Here is a 12,038-nt window from a genome sequence, read left to right on the forward strand (position 1 = left end):
GGATCTTGGTGAAGCTTCATTTGTTTTAGGAATAGAGATTCATCGAGATAGAAGAAAGGGGGTTTTAGGATTATTGCAAAAGGTATACTTAGAAATAGTTCTAAAGAAGTATAGTATGCATGTGTGTAAACCTTCACCTGCTCCTATAGTCAAGGGCGATAGTTTTAGGGAATTCCAATGCCCTAGGAACCAATATGAGATTGATCGAATGAATGCGGTTCTATATGCTTTGGCTGTCGGAAGCTTGTAGTATGCTCAAGTATGTACACACCCTGACTTAGCTTTTGTTATCGGGATACTTGGCAGATATCAGAGTAATCTAGGAATAGAACACTAGAGAATGGTAAATAAAGCTTTGTGTTATTTGCAAGGCTCAAAAGGTCTCATGTTAACGTACAGAAGATCCGATTCCCTCCATATAGAGGGGTATTCAGATTCAGATTTTGTGGGAGATGTAGATGATAGAAAATCCACATCAGGCTATGTATTTACTCTCGTAGGAGGAGCAATATCATGGAAAAGCTCCAAGCAAACCGTCACTGCATCGTTCACGATGTATGTCGAGTTTATGAGGCCACGGGGCAAGTGAATTGGCTAAAGAAATTTATACCCTGGTTGAAAGTGGTTGACGACATCCTTAGACCACTCAAGTTATACTGCGATAATGAACTAGCAGTAACTTATGCTCACAACAATAGGTCAAGTAATGCTGCCAAACATATTGACATAAAGTTCTATGTTGTGATAGACAAAGTCCGGGATCATGCTATTAGTCTTGAGCATGTAAGCATAGAGAAGATGCTTGCAGATCCGCTTACAAAAGGCTTACTACAAAATGTGTTCAAAGAACACTTAGCTGGCATGTGTTTACGGAAAAGCCTATAATTCCTAGACAATAAGGGCCTAGTTAAGAATCTATTTTAGAATAGAGAGGTGTGTTGTAGTTGTTAATCCAATGGTACTAACTATTATGACGAGGCACACTCTATGCACTAATCTATGACAGAATGGGAAGAGATCAAGTGTTTTTAAGTCCAAGTTTAAAAGTGAGATCAAGGGAGAGAATGTTAGGTTGATCTCCTCCCAACTCGGTCCTACGACCAAGTCGGGGCCCTGATCTGCGCCCTGATCGGGGGCACCCAACCTAATCATGGTTGGTGGGCCCCCGTTGCATAGTGCCATATAAAAGGAGGTGGGGGTCGGGCACTTGGTACGAGGTTGACCACAGCCGCCACAATCCCCACCTACAACCCTAACCGATCAAGGGGGCGCTGTGAGCGACGGGAAGCACCACTGCCTTCATCGTCATCTCTGCATCGCGCCCGACGTCTTCACTGCCACTGGACTCCACCGACCTCGCCACCGGCACGATGGCTAGCAGCTCCGCCAAGCCCACCGATGGTCAGCTACCTCTACGTCTCTCTCTCTCTAATTCCTCTCTCTAGTTCACGTTCTAGGTTGGATCTAGGACTCTTTATCCTGAATAGAAGTGTACACCCACCACATCTATGCACCTAGATGATCCTACTATTCTAACAGTTCGGCCAGCCCTCGGTGTTGCACCAGGCTGCTCAAGGATGGTGTTGTGCTCTCCGGTGGACAGGCGTCGAGCGGCCACAATGTCATCTGCGGCCACCGAGGAGGGAGATGCATAGGGAGGGCGATAAGGACACGCCTACTGTCGGGTTCATAAACCCAAGGTCCCTAATGGACCCGCTTTCTAGCAAAAGCTCAGCCTAGTATACGGCATTGTAGACAACGCGCAACTCCTGGACCGGCCTAGATACCTAACAACAGGCCGAAAGAGTGATCCAATCTCCGACCGGATGGCCTCCGACTCAGGCCAAAAGGCCTGGCCAAGGAGAGGACGACGCTTGCTTCCAACTTCGATCGGAAGGCCTGGCCAAGGAGGGGACGACGTTCCCTTCCGACTCCGACCGGAAGGCCTGGACAAGGAGGGAACGACGCTCGCTTCCGACTCCAACCCGCTTCTCCGATCGGAAGTACACCGAACCTCTGCTTATAGCTCTTTCTCCGATCGATGAGGTCGGAGCCGACTGGGAACGACTGAACGGAGACGCCCGCTCGGTAAGGACCCAAGAATCAGACGGAGCAGATAAGGCAAGGCGCTCAAGTCAACCATAATACCGAGGACCGTACCCTACACACCTGTAGGACAGTACCGTCAGACCATGTCAGAAGGGTGCTCTGCAACCTTCCAGACATGTCAGAATACGAACAGTGTTGTAGGCGTTGATATTTGTCCTATAGTATGGTAGGCGCCGACATTTTCTATACCAGAAGAACACGATGTGGTCTACCACATGCATCTGGGCGTCAACAGTATTGTGGGCGCCGACAAACCGTCTTGTACCCGACGACATGGGCAACAAGACTAGGTAGCACACCCACTCTCTTTCTCTCACTCTCTCTCTCTCACTTGTAAGGCCGTCCCCTTCATCTATAAAAGGGGATGCGCTCTCTCACAATGAAAAGAGACGAACGATACGGACAACTGACGGATCATTCTGACTCACTCTCTGCTAGCTTTAGACACCCTAATCCTCATCTTCAAAGCAAGGCTATCCACCAGGGCTTCCAAAGCTAGGCTATCCTCGGCAAAGAACCAAAGGAATTTTCAAATCTTTGAATCGATAGACTTTCGTACAACGGCACGGTTCCTCAGCAAATCTAATCCCAATACGAATTCCACATAGAGCATATGTTCCAATACTTAGCGCACGTAGGAGCTCCCGTCACTCTCAGCCCTTCGGTCCAGAGTCCAATCGGACCTCTTATACCCCCAATCATTCACACTCGTTTGTAACCCCACAGCAAACTTCGAGCACCTAGGCTCAGGATTAAAGTCACCGACCGACTTAAACTGGACGTAGGACATGTTGCCTGAACCAGTATAAACCCTATGTCATTGAGTGATAGGCCATATCCGATTACAATGTACGGTAAAACGACAAATATTTACTAGTTGGTCACTTTTCGCACCCACACCTACGATGTCCAAAATAACGGCCCAATCTTTCACAGTACAATCACAAACACAAATAGTCTCAGAAATTTATCTCAAGAAATCTACAATAGAATATATGTATCTATATGTCCGGAACCAATTACATCCAACAGTTGGCCCTATCAACTGATATATTCTATTTAATAGAATTATTATGAGCAGCAGCCACCAATCGATAATGCAAGTATAAGAAGAGATGACAAGCTCCAGCAACTTTTCACGGACACTGAGATGGATTAATAATCGATCTGATAGTGCAAACAGAGAAAGACCAATAATCCACGGAAACAATACTCTCGGCAATGATTGAGATGAATCAGAATTATCAAATAGAAAAATCTCCGGCAGCAATTTCTTTGATTAATCAAACGCGGAGGATAGCAACAGCAATACGATGATAGATGGATTCAGCTTACATAAGATGCAATCCAAATCCTAGCAGCAGCGTTCTTCCACCCGTGCTTCCGAGGAACACGATCAGAAGATAGAGAACTCTGAGAATTCCAAGCTACGCACTCAAGCTGTAGTAGCCTGATCACGCACTTCACGTAGATCCACAAAAATTCAAAAGATAATCTTCAAGACGAAGAACCTGATTAACACATCATCTAGAGTTTCACGAGCTGCCGCTTGACAGGGAATACTCCACAATAAAATTCTCTTCTAATTTCGTACAGGGGCGACGGCCCAGGGTTAAAGGCACGCAGGCCACCCGCACGCTGCTGGAAACAGACTCGGACTCACCAGGACCATACAAGTATTAATATAATACTCCGGCCACGATGCAAATTACGTTGGAAACTCCTCTCATGGACATCCACATTTATAGAACCAATACTGACATGTTTTTCTTGCTTGCTTTTCTCCTGCTTTTCAAATAATAATGCACCTCTAAAATATATATCTGATGATAAGCCAGCAGTAGTAAATTTGTCCATGTTCTTGCTATATTTCTCATCGAAAATAAAATCTCCAAATTTAAGACCCGAGAGTGTTAAAGAATTACCGTCCGCTATATTTGAATTGGCACTAGACATGTCTGTATGAACATCTTGCAGAGTTATGGATTCATCATTCTCCTTTCCTTGAAACAAAGCAGTCCTCGGCTTTGGTATATATTTAGGAGCCTCTTGTGCAATAACTGTGATCTTAGCATTGTCCTTTGTGCCAACAGCAATGTCACCCAACTGAATCATATGAGGATTTAAAACGTCACTGACCAAAATATTGTGACGTGTACAAAAATTTTCTGAAGCAGCAATTGGAGACCTGACTGCCACATCAACATTGTCAGCTTCAAATAAACAGTTTGTGGCTTTGAGATTTCAATGAATGGTTCGTTATTAGAGGAAGCAACCTGCACCCTAACATTCTTTAAACTGATAAGGACACGCCTACAATGTCCAAAATAATACCCAATCTTTCACGGTACAGCAATCACACGGAAATAAGCTCTCTGAATTTTCGGCAATAAGATTGCAGCAAAAATTATATCCAGCCAACTCACAAGTAGCGACTGACCAATAAAACACAAGTACCAACGTAATGCTCAGGACGCTAGCTTCTCTGTAATAAAGTTTGTCAATATTGCACTAGGCGTCTGCTATACCCTAGATAAATGATGGTCGGCACAAGTAGCAAGAGCCCTTCTCGATTGTTCAATGCAGGAATAGAAAATTGATTCAGACTCAAATATTCTAGCAATAACAGGATGTTGAATTCTGCACTAATAAAGAAGCCAATGGGCTGAATAAAATTGCTATATATGTCGGCCAAGCCAAATCAATCAACTTGATACCGCAGCAACACGTTCAGTAACCAGATAAAGGGTCGACTTACAAGAGTTGCAAGCCAAACCCTAGATAACTTCTTCCACCCCCAGCTACGACGAACCACGATCAGAGGGATCTCAACAAGAAATCGAAGCGACGCACCGTAGCAGCTTGATCACGCACTCCACGTAGATCCACGGAAAACCGGAAGATCATCTTCAATGCGAAGAACCTGATGAGATCATCATCTAGAGTTTCTCGACGGAGAATAAACTCCATAATAAAATCCAATCTCCCTCTATTACAGACAGCATCCAGGTTATATGGCTCGTAGGCCAACCATGACTCCAGGACTAAGGCACGACGAGTCCGACGCGCGCACACGCGACCAGACCGGAACGAAACTAAATTTGACATGCTAGCTAAGCTACTGCTTCAGCCGAAAGGAAATATTAAAATAATGCGGCAACATTGCTAATCAATTAACCAAATAAAGTTCACGTATTCAGATTGGGCGGCCTTTATTTCCACGTGCATGGTCTCCATATTGACATATTTCCCTGGATGCCCTTTTCTTCTCTTTTCGAAGCAATAAAGCACATCTAAAAAATATATTTGATGATAGGCCGGCGCTAGTAAATTTCTCCATATTTTTGCCATATTTCTCATCAAAATAAATAGCTCCAAATTGAAGACCAGATGATATTAAAGAATTATCGGCTGCTATATTTGAATTATCACTAGACATGTCTCTATGAACATCTTGAGGAGCTATGGGCTCATCATCCTCTCCCCTTGAAACAAAGCTGTCCTCGGCTTGGACATAATTCTAGGATCTCCCCTCATCTCATCATCATAAGCATCATTATCTTTAGACTTACATTGGGTAGCAACAAGCATGTTTTGTCCATTGCTCTTCACGTCAGCAATGTGAGAATCGTCATGATACAAACAGTCTCTTCCTCTGATATTTTCTTGGACGAACCATTATCAATTGAAACATCAGAAAGTCAATCTTGGTTGCAACTAGCATACCTTCTAGACCAACCAACTTGCCATTATCAGAAATAGAGAGAGAGAGAGAGAGAGAGAGCCAAATTTGTTAGAAGCTTGTTCCGGAATCTTGCATACAGATTCAGAATCACAAGAATACAAGATTTGACGATCTTAAAAAATACTAGTAGCCACTTTAGAGAGATGGCATGAATTCGCAGGAATAATAATTTGAGAACCAATATTCACATCATTCTCTCCCTCTCGGCTTTGGGGTAATCTCACCAGCCTCCTTTTTCTTCTTTTTCACAGTGGCAAACACCTCAGCCTTAATATCATTATCTAACATTGGTTTGAGCACATGATGGACACCCTTGTGCACAAACGAATAATTATTAGAACGACCACCATAAGTAGCATCAAGATCAAACTGCCATGGTCGACCCAACAACAAATGGCAAGCACTTATCGGTGCAATATCACAGTCCACTGTATCAACATAATTTTCAATGGAGAATTTAACTCGCGCCTTATGAGTAATTTTGAGTGTACCACTTTGTTTCATCCATTGGATATAACGCGGCATTGGAAGCCTCCGCGTAGACAAAGACAAAGCATGCACAACATCTGAACTAATAGCATTTGTAAAACTACCACCATCAATAATTAGCTTGCATACCTTATCTTGAATCTTGCATTTGGATTGAAATATATTGGACCGCTGCCCTTTAACATTAACAACAGTACCATCACTTTCTACTTCTCGAGCCAACATAGATAACCCATTTGTTGCATCATCAATAATATCAATCAATGGCCCTATAGATTTTTCTTCCGTCTCTTTTTCTGCTACAGCAACCTCCTTGCTGTTTTCTGGAGGATGAGAAGAAATTTCAGCTATAGAACTAGCATATTTCCTCTCTGTTGTCTTGGCACAAGAAAATGCAGAAGAACTAATAACCTCCAACTTTTTAATAGGCACACGAACTTTCTGATTATCAATGTACTGAATTTCTTTTGCTGCCACACTTTTTCTTGGAACCAAGAGAACTGCGAGCACAAGCGGATTACTTTTCACCATAATTACTTTGACCGGTAGCTTGCTTCAATTTAGGAGAAGAAAAAATTCCAGGATGCATAGACTTGCCATAAGTAACACCCGAACCCAACTTCTTATGAGAATTAATATCAACAGCTTGCTGGTTAGAAGCAGAAAGGTACTTATCTCCGGCGATAGTATCAGCCCATGACGAGCTCACATTTTCCTTAGTGCCTTGGGGATTTTGTGCACGTGGAGTATCTACCTTCTTCTTTGACTCAAGAGGAGGAGCAATTCGGCGTCGTTGCACAGCTTTCATATTGTTCCATGTCCTGCAAGGTTCTTCGCCTCTCATGATGTGTCTTTTATGTAATTTCCGCCACCATATAGAAAGATTATCAGAAAATGTCTTTTTTGCAAAGAACAACTGCATGTGTGACGCGAGTCCACGACAAATCCTCCATTGCATCTTCCCAAACATAGTAACGAGCATAATAGGTTATTAAATAAAATGTGGGCACACACTTAATTTCCTTGTTAGCAAGGCTATAACCAGCCATTGAACAAACCTAAATGCACCGTGAGCAATCCAGAAGCTGATACCAACCGATAAGGACATGCCTACAATGTCCAAAATAATGCCCAATCTTTCACGGTACAACAATCACACGGAAAATAAGCTCTCTGAATTTAAGACCTGAGAGTGTTAAAGAATTACCAGCCACTATATTTGAATTGTCACTAGACATGTCTACATGAACATCTTGTAGAGTTATGGACTCATCAGAGGGAGCGGGGAGGATCTGCCAGAAGGAGGGGAGGTGCCGTCGGGGAGGCAAAGGCAGACTGCAGAGCGCGGGGACCATCGGACGGCTGGACGCAACAGACGGCCCCAAAAACAGTTGATACAATCTCCAGGATTAACCGGTTGACTTATAGCATTTTTGTTTTTATTAAAACTACGTACGGTGGTGATTTATTGGTTTTGTGCTTAAAACGTTCGTGGTGTGGTCGTAATTCAATCGCTTTGCCAATCACTCAATTGCTTGCCTGATGAACTTGTAATAAGGAGACGCGGTGCACTGCTTCGGAAAAAAGCAAAGGCCGGACTCATTTTTTGCTTGTCTAAAAAAACATGGTTTTCCTTAATTTGCTGTGTCCGTCCTAGGTGACGATCATATATATCGTGAGGAATTTTTTATGTAATTTAATTCATAGCTACAGAGGAATCATCGGTAGAGAAACAACCTTTGCGATGGCTAAAAAGTATTTTGTCCCGGTTTAAAATTGCAACCGAGGCTAAAGGGTCCCCTAAAACTTTCGGTCTCGGTTTGTAATACAAATCGAAATTAATTCTACTCTTTAGTCTTAGTTGTAACGGTCACCCAGACGTGTCGGTGCGTGAGGGTTTTAGTCTTGGTTTAAGATACAAACCTAGATTACTTTGAACCGGTATGTGTCTTAAACCAGGACTAAAGGTACCTCCGGGCTAAATTTAAAAGAAAAACCTAGCTTATCTATGTTAATGTCAAATGTACGATGGGCGTAAATTTAAAAGGAAAGCTGACACTGTGCCTGGCTGTCAGGCTGGTTTTCGGGCCGGGCCAGCCTCACGCCGCGACAAATGGACCAGGCCAGCCCGAGGTCCGGTACAGATGCTCAGAGGAGAGAGCGAGAGAGAAGGGAAGAGGTCCGGCAGCGGCGGAGGTGGCGGCTGCCGCGCGCTCGAGGCCGGCGTCAGGCGTCCCCGTGGCCACGCAGTGCCACATCCGAGGCGCGGAGGAGAGGAGCCAGAGCCAGCAGCTAGCAGCTAGCAGCCCACAGCCACGGCGACGCGGGCGACCGGCGACGGCGAGCAGCAGGGACGGAAACACGGAGGAAGTGGCGAGTGCGGCGGAGGAAATCGTGACTTTTGAGATTCCATGCCTGGGATGGGATGGAGAAAACAGAAAACGGAAGGAGAGAGAACGGGGATTGGATTCCAATTTCCAAGGGATGGGCGTGGTCCACGCAAGGGTGTATAGTTTTCCCGCCAGCGGTTTCTACGAAACTGCGGACTATGGAGCCCACTATCAGCATCAGAGAAAGAAAAGAAGATGGCATCTGCGTTGCGGGTGGGAGCTGAACCAGCCTGGAGCTGAAGATGGCCCTCTCCAACGATGTGGGCGTCAGGACGCCGAAGCAACAGGTGTACTGGGACAGCAACTACATTTGATTAGCATGCTAGCGTTTGATAAACATGAGACGTCAACCCGGACAGAAGAAGCAATTCAAATCCATCAAGATTGAAGGCGCAGAGCACTGTGGGCTTATCACAGAGGAATGGGCAGTAAAGAACTTTTGGAAGCAAATCGGATTTCTTCGTAGAGCCAGCCATGAGTTCTACTATTATTGATGATGAGTCAGATATCTTGTGAGAACTTTGTGTGTAATAAATGAATTCAACCATTGGCCGTCTGGACACATTATTATTATATTTGCTACTCCCTCCGCTTCAAAACTCTTTTTTTCACTTTTTAAAATACCACCGTACCCTAAGCAATCATTTGAAACTTGCTCCATATCTCTTAACACAAGTGTTTCAGCTTGAAGTGAGACCTCAGAGATGAGGGTAGCAGCGCTAAGAGTATCTCCAAGAGTTTTCTATTTTTTTCTTCTAAGATGTTATAGTTTGGCAACTACTAAAAAGATTTGGGGAGGAAAAAAATCATCTTCAAAGATTTTTAATAAATGACATCTAAAAATTTAAATTTGGAACCACATGAATTATGTTGTGACTTTTTTCTTTTCCATCACGAGAAACTATAGGGCGCGCCCCACCTGTGCCTCCGACTGCGACAGGGCCGGCTTTTCGCCATCGACGCCGTCTGCTCCTGCGCTTCCCGGCGCAGCTGGTTCGCGGCAGCAGCCTGATGCTCCTCGAATGGGCGTGTCTGTTACAACAACAGTGACTGAAACCTGCAAAACCTACTGATTTCGAGTAAGAATTCGAGGATTGAGTCGATGTACACGCAATCCCGTCCAAGAATCCTTCACAGAATCAAGTAGCCGCCAAGAATTCATCAATAATCGCTCTCCAGAAGTACGAAGCCGACGAGATTCAATCGAGAAGGCTTCTTGATCGATGATCAAAACCCAACCAAAGAACTCGTAAAGGACCAAGAACTGACCCGCCAGGAGCCAGAGATGACGCGCCGCGCCCCGACGTCAAGAATCCCAACCGGTCTTGGGCGCCAGCGGCAAGGTAGCAGGCGAAGACGGCGGCAGCCCAGACGTTGTAGACAGGGCAGCGGGGTGAGATGGCGAGCCACTGGTCGACGCAGTGCTTGTGGAAGGCGCGGTTGCAGCCGGGGAGCACACGCACGGCGCGGCCGGGCTCCATGGGGGTCGAGGCAGATCGGGCAGAGCGCCTCCGCCTCCTCCTCTTCCTCCTCCCCTCTGTCCGTGGACTCCAGCACGGCGACCCCGCCGAGGCGCATCAGCTCTCCGCATCCGAGAGCCCATTCTGCGCGTGAGCCACGGAGACCGCCCCCGGCCATGGATCGGTCCCGCATGCAGGGGTAGCAAATGCGAGTCGCCTGGCGCGCATAAAGCTAAGCGGATGAGGGGTATTTTTTGAACTCCTAAAATATTATGAGTTGTTGGAGATGATTTTTTTTTATCTTTCTAAAAACTTAGGATTAGAAGAAGGTTTAGGGAACTCTTGGAGATACTCTAACCTCAATAGAATTTTAATACTTAAACTCTATAATGGGATCAGCATTTTACTCTAAAGGGACCGAAAAATATGACCACCAATATATAATCTCCTACACTTGTCAAGACGTTTGAATTTTCTATTAAGAAATTATATGTGTGGTTATAGTTATACTATTAATATAGAGGTGTCAAATATTTTAGTGAATATATAAATACATGTCATAGTTACAAATATGGTTTTAAAAAAATTTGTTAGCATCATTAGTGTATGAATTGTTAAGAAAATATTTTTATATGATGAAATATAACATATATATTTATTGCTCATGTATGCTAGCATGGCGTTGTATGTTTGTTAATCAAATCTTAATATATTAATATTGATAGAAGAGGGTAATGTGGAAACATATATATGCTTTATGATTATTTAAATATTTTTTGTAATAGAATATGTTAACAATTTAGATGTAGATTTGAAGAGATATTTAATTTTCTAATAATGAGATAAAAATTGGGTTAACTATCTATCATAATACGAGGGTATCGATAATTAGATGCATATTAGGTCTACTTTAGATCCTATTTTATAATGGCATAGGTGGGTAATTTACACATAGAGTCATTGATCACTTTATTTATTTTACACAATAGCAGATGTGGATAGTTATTTGGAAAACAGAATAGATCAAATAACTATTGTTATCAATGGTGATTAGGTTAAACTGAATTGATGGTCAGAAATTTTCTTTATGAGATTTTTTAGATCTATCTTTTGTTTTTTTTATCGAGTCTTGTGATGATTAACGTGCAGACTCTATTGACCTCTAGTTAGAATTTATAGTATTTATCTTTTTCTTGTATGATATGTATTTAGTTGAAATCTAATCTCTTAAGATATACAAACTCTTGTTGCAGCTTTTTTGGTGACTTCTTGAATTTATACTTTGGCTTTCAATTTTTAAGGGAGTTGTTGCATAGTTTTCCACATGTTAAGTAGAAACTCTATTATTTTTATCTTTTATTTGAGATTTATTTTATTATTAAAAAGATTTTAGGTCCTAGTAGTATTGTTTTATACATGTTAAGTTGAAACTTAGTTTACACCCGGCACTGAATATGTACATGCAGTATTGTTTTATATAGCGTAGAGTGTTTAAAATTAAATTACCAATGGTGATATGAAAGCTAGTTAAACTCTAACCAATACTTCCTTCATCCAAAATTATAAGATGTTTGACTTTTTTGACATCAAGTTTAACCACTCGTCTTATTCAAAATTTTGTGCAAAATATCATTTTTTTTTGTCGTGGCTCCTTTATTAATAAAAGTTCTTTAAGAATGACTTAAATTTGACTATGTTTGCACAAATTTTTTTTTAATAAAACGAGTGATTAAGCTTAGGTAAAAATGTCAAACGTCTTATAATTTGGAATAAAGTAATAGTAAAGATGGTTAGAGTCGAAGGAATTGAAGACAATTTACAAGACATATATAGACGAAGGAAGGA

Source organism: Miscanthus floridulus, chromosome 4, assembly GCF_019320115.1.
Source record: "Miscanthus floridulus cultivar M001 chromosome 4, ASM1932011v1, whole genome shotgun sequence".
Taxonomy (NCBI): Eukaryota; Viridiplantae; Streptophyta; class Magnoliopsida; order Poales; family Poaceae; genus Miscanthus; species Miscanthus floridulus.